A 7409-nucleotide genomic window follows, 5' to 3' on the forward strand; every position below is an offset into this window, starting at 1 on the left:
AAAGAGAGAGAGAAATATGCACATCATTAAACCCAAAAATACACTTCTGCGCATCTGTCTCTCTTTAAACACATTCGCTCAGCAATTTCGCTTTATAATTTCATGCTCGCAATTAAAACATCCTGGCCCGTCCCTGAAGCTGACTGTAATTTACTGAAATAATGCTCTAAATCAAACGTTTCCCCTATGACAGACTCCTTTCTATCTCAGGAGGAATCTGGGATTGAGAAAACCACAGTCTGCCATCCGCATGTTGTTGTCTCACAAAAACACGCTTAATCTGCCATCGCTGACTAATAATCAGCAGCAAATCATACTGGGTAACACCTCAAAATTGCTGTCTAATGTTTTCTGTGGTGCAACTGTGCAATGCCTTTCGTTGCGTTTTTAATTACGGTTGATTTATGAGGCAGGGAGCTGAGGTCAGAGGAGTATAAAAAAATGGGTCACACTAGGTTTACATCTTCACCACTCCAAAAATCTGACACAGCCAAAAAGTTTCAACAGTTTACTATGTAAATTTAGGGGGAGACAAAGGGAGCACTGTTGTATCTCAGCTTGCTTAGGGCCAAGTGCTGTTTACTGCTTAAACACATGATTATACGCATCCCTTCACCCGCTCATCAGGTCGCTGTAACCACATGTTAAGACTTTCCTAATTGCTACATTCGCTGGCACAACCTTATCCTTTGCGGTCCTCAGATGGTTAGCACTGAAAAGCATGTAATTAGTCAACATTTCTTAGCACTTGTATGTGATGAACACTGTCAAAAAACATTCAGACTGAAAATTCCTGTGGGTTCTGGCTCAGGGAGATCGTCTTTGTCCATCCAGGGCTGTAAGTCAACAGATATATGGGTTTGAAGGGTCAAAAGAACCAGCTTTGTGCAATTTGCCTGCGTTCAGTTGATGCTGACTGAACAACGTATGGTCTTCTGGTGACACGTGGCGGGGTTTTTCTTTTCCTGTGTGATCAGGACAGCGCTAGGATCTTTCATTCCGCCTGTTGGGGTCTTTTGCGGCAGCCCAGAACGACGTCAGCACTTCTGTCACCTCTCCGTTACGGATAAACAAACAAGCTTTATTTGCTGGATCAGAGAAGTGACTAATGCGAACGTCTGGAAGCACTTTCTGCAAAGAAATACATTGATAAGTCAGTACAATTATGAAGTATTATTTTGCCAGCATTTTGGTTGCAATTGCAGTATCAGTCGAAACAAAGGGAAAAATTGATTATTGAAGCCTTGGACGCATATTCCACTGTTAGGAAATCCCCCAAAATTCAGTCGAAATTCATTCTGCAACCACCGTAAAAGTTAAAAGTCAGCTAGCTAGGCCTATTGTCTTTAATGATAAGAGAAGCATTATATGTGGTCACATATTTGAATGCCACCTGCAAATTATTGGCCAGTGGAGTGTATTTTTTCCCCCCTTTAACACATACAAATGCATTGTGCCGTTTTTATTGAGGTAAGCGAAAAAAGAGAAGTCACTAATCTGATCCTGGTTCAGTCTGAGGACACCCACAACCATCACATCTGCAGACCAGCTGAGTGAAGCATTTCTACCCGATCCAAACCCCTCCCGCTTCAGCATATCAAAGAGCCTAAGGGTGCTTTGGCACTGCTTGGATAGTTGTCCTTTTTATAAAAGACAAATAAGCCCAAACCTCAGGCTGCCGTCCAAAAGCCGTCTATGACACCATGATGAAACGAGCACTTGGCCGGCAGACATGCGACCCACATGCGTTTAAAAGCTGTGATGGTTTCAGGACTGCAGCGCTTGTCTTCCACTGTCACACATTCTTTCATTAATGTGGCTCAGCACTGTGCTGCAAAACAACATAATTTGCAAAACCACTTGATGTCTTCAAAAGATTTTACCCAGACAGGTTTGGTCTCCCTGACAGTGGGAGACACAGAGAGGGGGAGGATGGGGGTTATGGAAAGTGTCAGCACTAAGTGTGTGGTAGGTCTTTTTCGGCCTCTCGCGTGTTCTTTTATTTCCCTGAAGGGTGTGTTTACACGTCGAGAGGGGTCAGATTGTTTGTTTGACATGGTGATATCATCAAGAATTACAGTGGTGTTCAATTAAGCAAAATGTCACAGAATGCTTGTTTTTCTTCCCCTTGCCCTCTCACTGATTTTGTGCATGCTTTTGCAGTTAATGCATGTGAGGGTCCTGTGAAGGCTAAAATAATCAGGCATGAGGAAAAGGACGAAAGGCCTCATGATGATGTAGCTAGTGTGATGATGATGCAGAAATTGGAAAACAGTGCTGTCAGTAATGATGAAAATAGCCCACTGATGTCCGCCAACTGCAGAAGACACACACCCATCCCTTTAACGTCTTCGTAATCTCTCGCTAATAATGCGTCCTGTTTAACACAGAGACAACACATCGCCCCCACTGAGTCAGAGTCATATAAAAACTGCATCTAAATGAAAACAAGCAGCTTTTGGGTTTCGACATCAAAGCAATTATTGAACGATGGATAACCAGAAGCCACCCTTTAGCCCAGACCAGACCCAACACAACACACACACACATACATGCCAAACCAAATACACAATTAAACACATGCTGTTTGAGCAGGGAGACTGCTTTAATACTTCTTAGATCCAATGAACGACTGCTGAAAACCTCAAGCTGAAAACAATATTCCTTTATCCACACACACACACACACACGCACACACACACACACACACACACACACACACACACACACACACACACACACACACACACACACACACACACACACACACACACACACACACACACCACAGACACACACACACACACACAAACACACGTTTTTTTTTTCTGTGTGTGAAAAGTGGGGACATCCCATAGGCGTAATGGTTTTTATACTGTACAAACTGTAAATTCTATGGCCCTACACCAACCCTACACCTAACCCTAACCATCACGGGAAACTTTGTACATTTTTACTTTCTTAAAAAAAAAAAAAAAAAAATACTCATTCTGTATGATTTATAAGCGTTTTGAAAAATGGGGACATGGGTTATGTCCAAGTCACCATCTCCTTGTAATACCTGTGTCATACCCATGTCATTATACAGAGTTGTGTCCTGATATGTCACAAAAACAAGAGCACACACACACACACACACAAGCATGTCAATTTTACGTCCTCGTGGAGACAGAATCATTCACTGGGAAAGTTAAATATAAATAAATCATCTGCAGAGTACAGTTATACAGAAGAGATCACAGATTATCACTCTTTGAGATGATTGATACGAGGGAACTGGGGAAAATGTTTGCTTTATCCTTCATAATACTACAAATCTGTCTGCCATCTTTTGGTATAAAACAAAAACATATGGTCCAGCATGAGCAGTCCTATTAAAATGTTTACCTTGATAAATACAAAACATCTGAATGTTACATTTGCTTATTTTTTGTGTTACCATGGCCCCAACTTGTAGGCTAGTACTCAGATCAATTTAACAATCCTCAATGATTATATTTCATTGCTTCTAAATTACCAAGTTTGTCTATTTAATTGTACAAAAAAATAATTATTTGTAGATTACATTTTATAGATTACTTTTATAGATTAACAGGGATACCATGGTCCTTAAACCAGGTACTGGAAGCTTTGGCACTGTGTGCAGGTGCCAAGTCCTGTTGGAAAATGAAATCTGCATCTCCATAAAGTTGGTCAGCAGCAGGAATCATGAAGTGCTATAAAACTTCCTGGTATACAGCTCCGCTCTTTGGTGCCTTGCTCTTGTCTCTTGCACAGCAAAATCAACTCTTTGTTTATTTTCTCACAAACTCACACTTCTCTTTCCCATCCAGGGAGTCATCACACATATATATAATTATCTATCTATCTATCTATCTATCTATCTATCTATCTATCTATCTATCTATCTATCTATCTATATATATATATAATATATATATATATATATATATATATATATATATATATATCTATCTATATATATATATATATATATATATACAAGCCAGATAGATAGATAATTATATATATGTGTGATGATTTAAAAGCTGACCTTATTAGTTAGAAGGGTTCACATGTGAGGTTCTCAGTGAACCCTTCTAACTAATAAGGTCAGCTTTTAAATAAGTTTATAATTGCTTGGCTATTTTCATTTATATTTCTTGAACAAGAATCACATCACCAGCTGTACTATTTAATGATATCAGTAATAAATTGAATTAGTAATTTTTATTTTTAGTACCTCTCCACTTTTGTCCTCTGCAGTTTGGTAATGGCTTGTACACAGTGCATCATGGGAAAAATGCACACTGGAGTCTGCTGTTACAAAACATTTGGGTTCAAAGAGTTCGCTTTTAATATTCATTTACCTCTTGATTATTCCATTATTGTTCTTCAGCTTTCATTTTGAAGAGACTTTGATCTGAGGAGGTTGTACAGAACTGAAATTTGAATTATTTTGTAGAAGCTGCCAAGACAAAAAAGATCAAGTAGAAGAATGGCATTTGTTGATCTGCAGTGATGTGCCCTTACTTTCCCTTTGAAAACAATGTTTTGTAGGGAAGGCAGATGACTTCGACCTACTGTGGTGATGCATGAATAAAAGCAGTCATTCCAGTGGTTTAACCTTCACTATTAGGACTAGCATACGAGGCACAGAGACACAGAAAAGATGTGTGCTTCTGTATATAGAATTTTATAATGTCTTTCAGCCTGACATTGGGCATGAGTTTTGAAACGGGGCTCTTTTGCATGTCAAACCTCACGTTTTAATGGATTTCCTATGAAACTGTTCACCGATCATGGTATTCAAATCACAGCTCTAGCAAAACTGCCCCCTCTGATGGCATCTGGAAGTGATCCTATAAGGAGGTACAACCACATCTAACGCTAGGCTGCACGCTTTTCCTTCAGCACCCATCAGGCTTTTTCCTGTGGTACGTGTGATCATTTATAGGGGGCTCAATCAACATGTATTTAGTGCATGTATTTTGTGAATAATTTTTATAGGCCTTGGTTGTGCCAGATCTGAACACGGATCCAACAAAAAAGGGCCACCATGAGATTCAAAGATGGGGTTGTTAACCTTTATTTCACAAACTATTACAAGGTGCAGTAAATCAGAGACTAATAACGTTTGTAGAGCTTCATATGGTCCTCAAATCCTGTCAGTGCTCCCACTTATTAGCCTATTTATTGAATATCTATCTATTAATTATGTTTTATACCCAGAAGTTCCAATGCCAAAGGCCACCCTCTGACATCCAAGAGCTTTAAAGGTGGGTCATTCAAATATAATAATAATATAATAATGAACAGGAAAATACGATCTAGATAGATAGATAGATAGATAGATAGATAGATATCATTGAGAGGCAGACATGCAGAAAGTCAGCAAGAAAAGAAAATCTCTTTTGAAAGGGGTGCATAATCATTCTGATAGCTTCAGTGTGGAACCTAAATAAAGAGTGCTTTGAAGTTAATTGAAACCACTGGGCAGCAATCTCCTTTATAGCACGGACAAATAACAGTTTCCTACAGCTTATCATTGGAGGTTAGGGCACTGGGAGGCACATGCCTGTTCCATATGCCCACTCAATACAAATAAAACTCAGAAGGACTTCTTTTTCTTCCAGTCACATCAGGGAGGACACTGAGAAAATGGCCATGGACAGGATGTGGGGAGGTGTCTGTGTCTGACCCCCATTACTGTGTTTTCACCAGACTTTACCACCTCTTAAGAATAAACCACATCACAACTTGATAATGCTATATTAAAGTGTATAGGTGGCCCAATATATTGTATGCACTCAAAGGGAAACCTATCATTAATCTGCTTTAAGAGACTGCTTTACTTAAAAGCTGTTTTGCAAACCATGTAGCAGGTTCTGGTTTTAATATATGAGCATAACGGTCACTGAATTCGTCTTTAATGTTCCTTATTGTTTTTCTGGCACAACGCTCTTTTTTCACCTTTGATTTTAGCTCTCTCTCTCTTTTTTGTATTTGCAGAGGTAAAACACAGACCCGTCGGAGGGTCATCTGCTGTCGATGCGCTGCACAATAACACATAACATCCCCTATGGTGAAAAGTGAGAACAGAGAATTGGCTAGACAAAAGACAAGGAGGATTTGATGAGCTCCAGGAGTTCAACGTTTTCCTCCTCACTTGTACCACATCTGAAAGCATGCTGCCTCTCAACCTGCATTTAAGTTGCTGATCACGTATTAAAATGATCCCTGACCATGATGAGGCGCGTGATTGGACACAGAACAGGCCGACAGGCAACGTCTCGAGGACACAATTCACCGCTGATGGGTCTGTGAAGTCCCGCTGGTGAGCTTTTAAATAAGCCTTGACTGACAGATGTAATATATGAAGAGTGATTTAACACGCACACACAAAAGAAACACTAATTGAATGATTGGATGTGAAGCATAAACAGACATGAACTTTGTTTCCTCAAAAAGCTATGACAGAATAATAATTTCCTTTCCATTAGATTACAAGAAAAAAAAAATCCCTATAGGCACATGTGCTTATATACTTATTGTCCATATGGAGCCACTTTGCTTAAGGTATTTTTCAAACACATATTTCCCTCCAAAGCTAAAAGAGAAGGGCGGAAATGTAGGTTATAAATAGGAATCAAAAGAGCCCTCCTGTTTATTGCAACAAGAGACATTGAAATCTTTGAAAGTATGAGTGCTTTGAGCTTTTTACAACACAGGTGAAGAGAACACATGTGTTCAATCTGCATACCGGGCTCGCCTGGGTCGGCCCTATCATAAAAGAAGAGAGATTACAAAGAAGTCTAATGAAGACACTGATCAAAGTCTGTAATGCTAATTCATAGCAGATGTTTTGAAACCTTTTAATACCCCCCTGCCCCTCCGAGGGGCTCTTGCCTGTATATCTTTCACAGAGCGGGTTCTTTTTTTCCTCAACTTAAACTGGGAACCAGCCGAGCGCTTTTCAACACCGCTTCATGCATTACGAGATATCTGTTGACCTCAGATGCTTAGAGGGGGTTATGTCCATGCCATACACAAATGCTGCTACATATTCTATTACAGCTCAAATTGGTGTTTTTGGAAAATAGAATATCCTGCTTTGGGGCCCTTCTGTCTTCAGCTGTACAGCACCTGGGAAGAGCTGGAGAAGAGGCTATAAGAGACCTGACAAGACTGACTTTTTGGAATATGCTCAAAGCATGTTGACTATTTTTGTAGGTGCTGCAAAGCTCTGTTTCTGATTTCCATTCATTGAAAGCAAGGCAAACCTCAGGAGAGTACAAACAGTGGCTAAGATGCTCTGTTTTAACTCAGCTATGTATTATTACACCTAATTAAGGTATAATCATTTGTTATTAATTTAAATTTATTTATTAATTTACTGATGTTAATTA

Source organism: Carassius gibelio, chromosome A7 (assembly GCF_023724105.1).
Source record: "Carassius gibelio isolate Cgi1373 ecotype wild population from Czech Republic chromosome A7, carGib1.2-hapl.c, whole genome shotgun sequence".
NCBI classification, from domain to species: Eukaryota; Metazoa; Chordata; class Actinopteri; order Cypriniformes; family Cyprinidae; genus Carassius; species Carassius gibelio.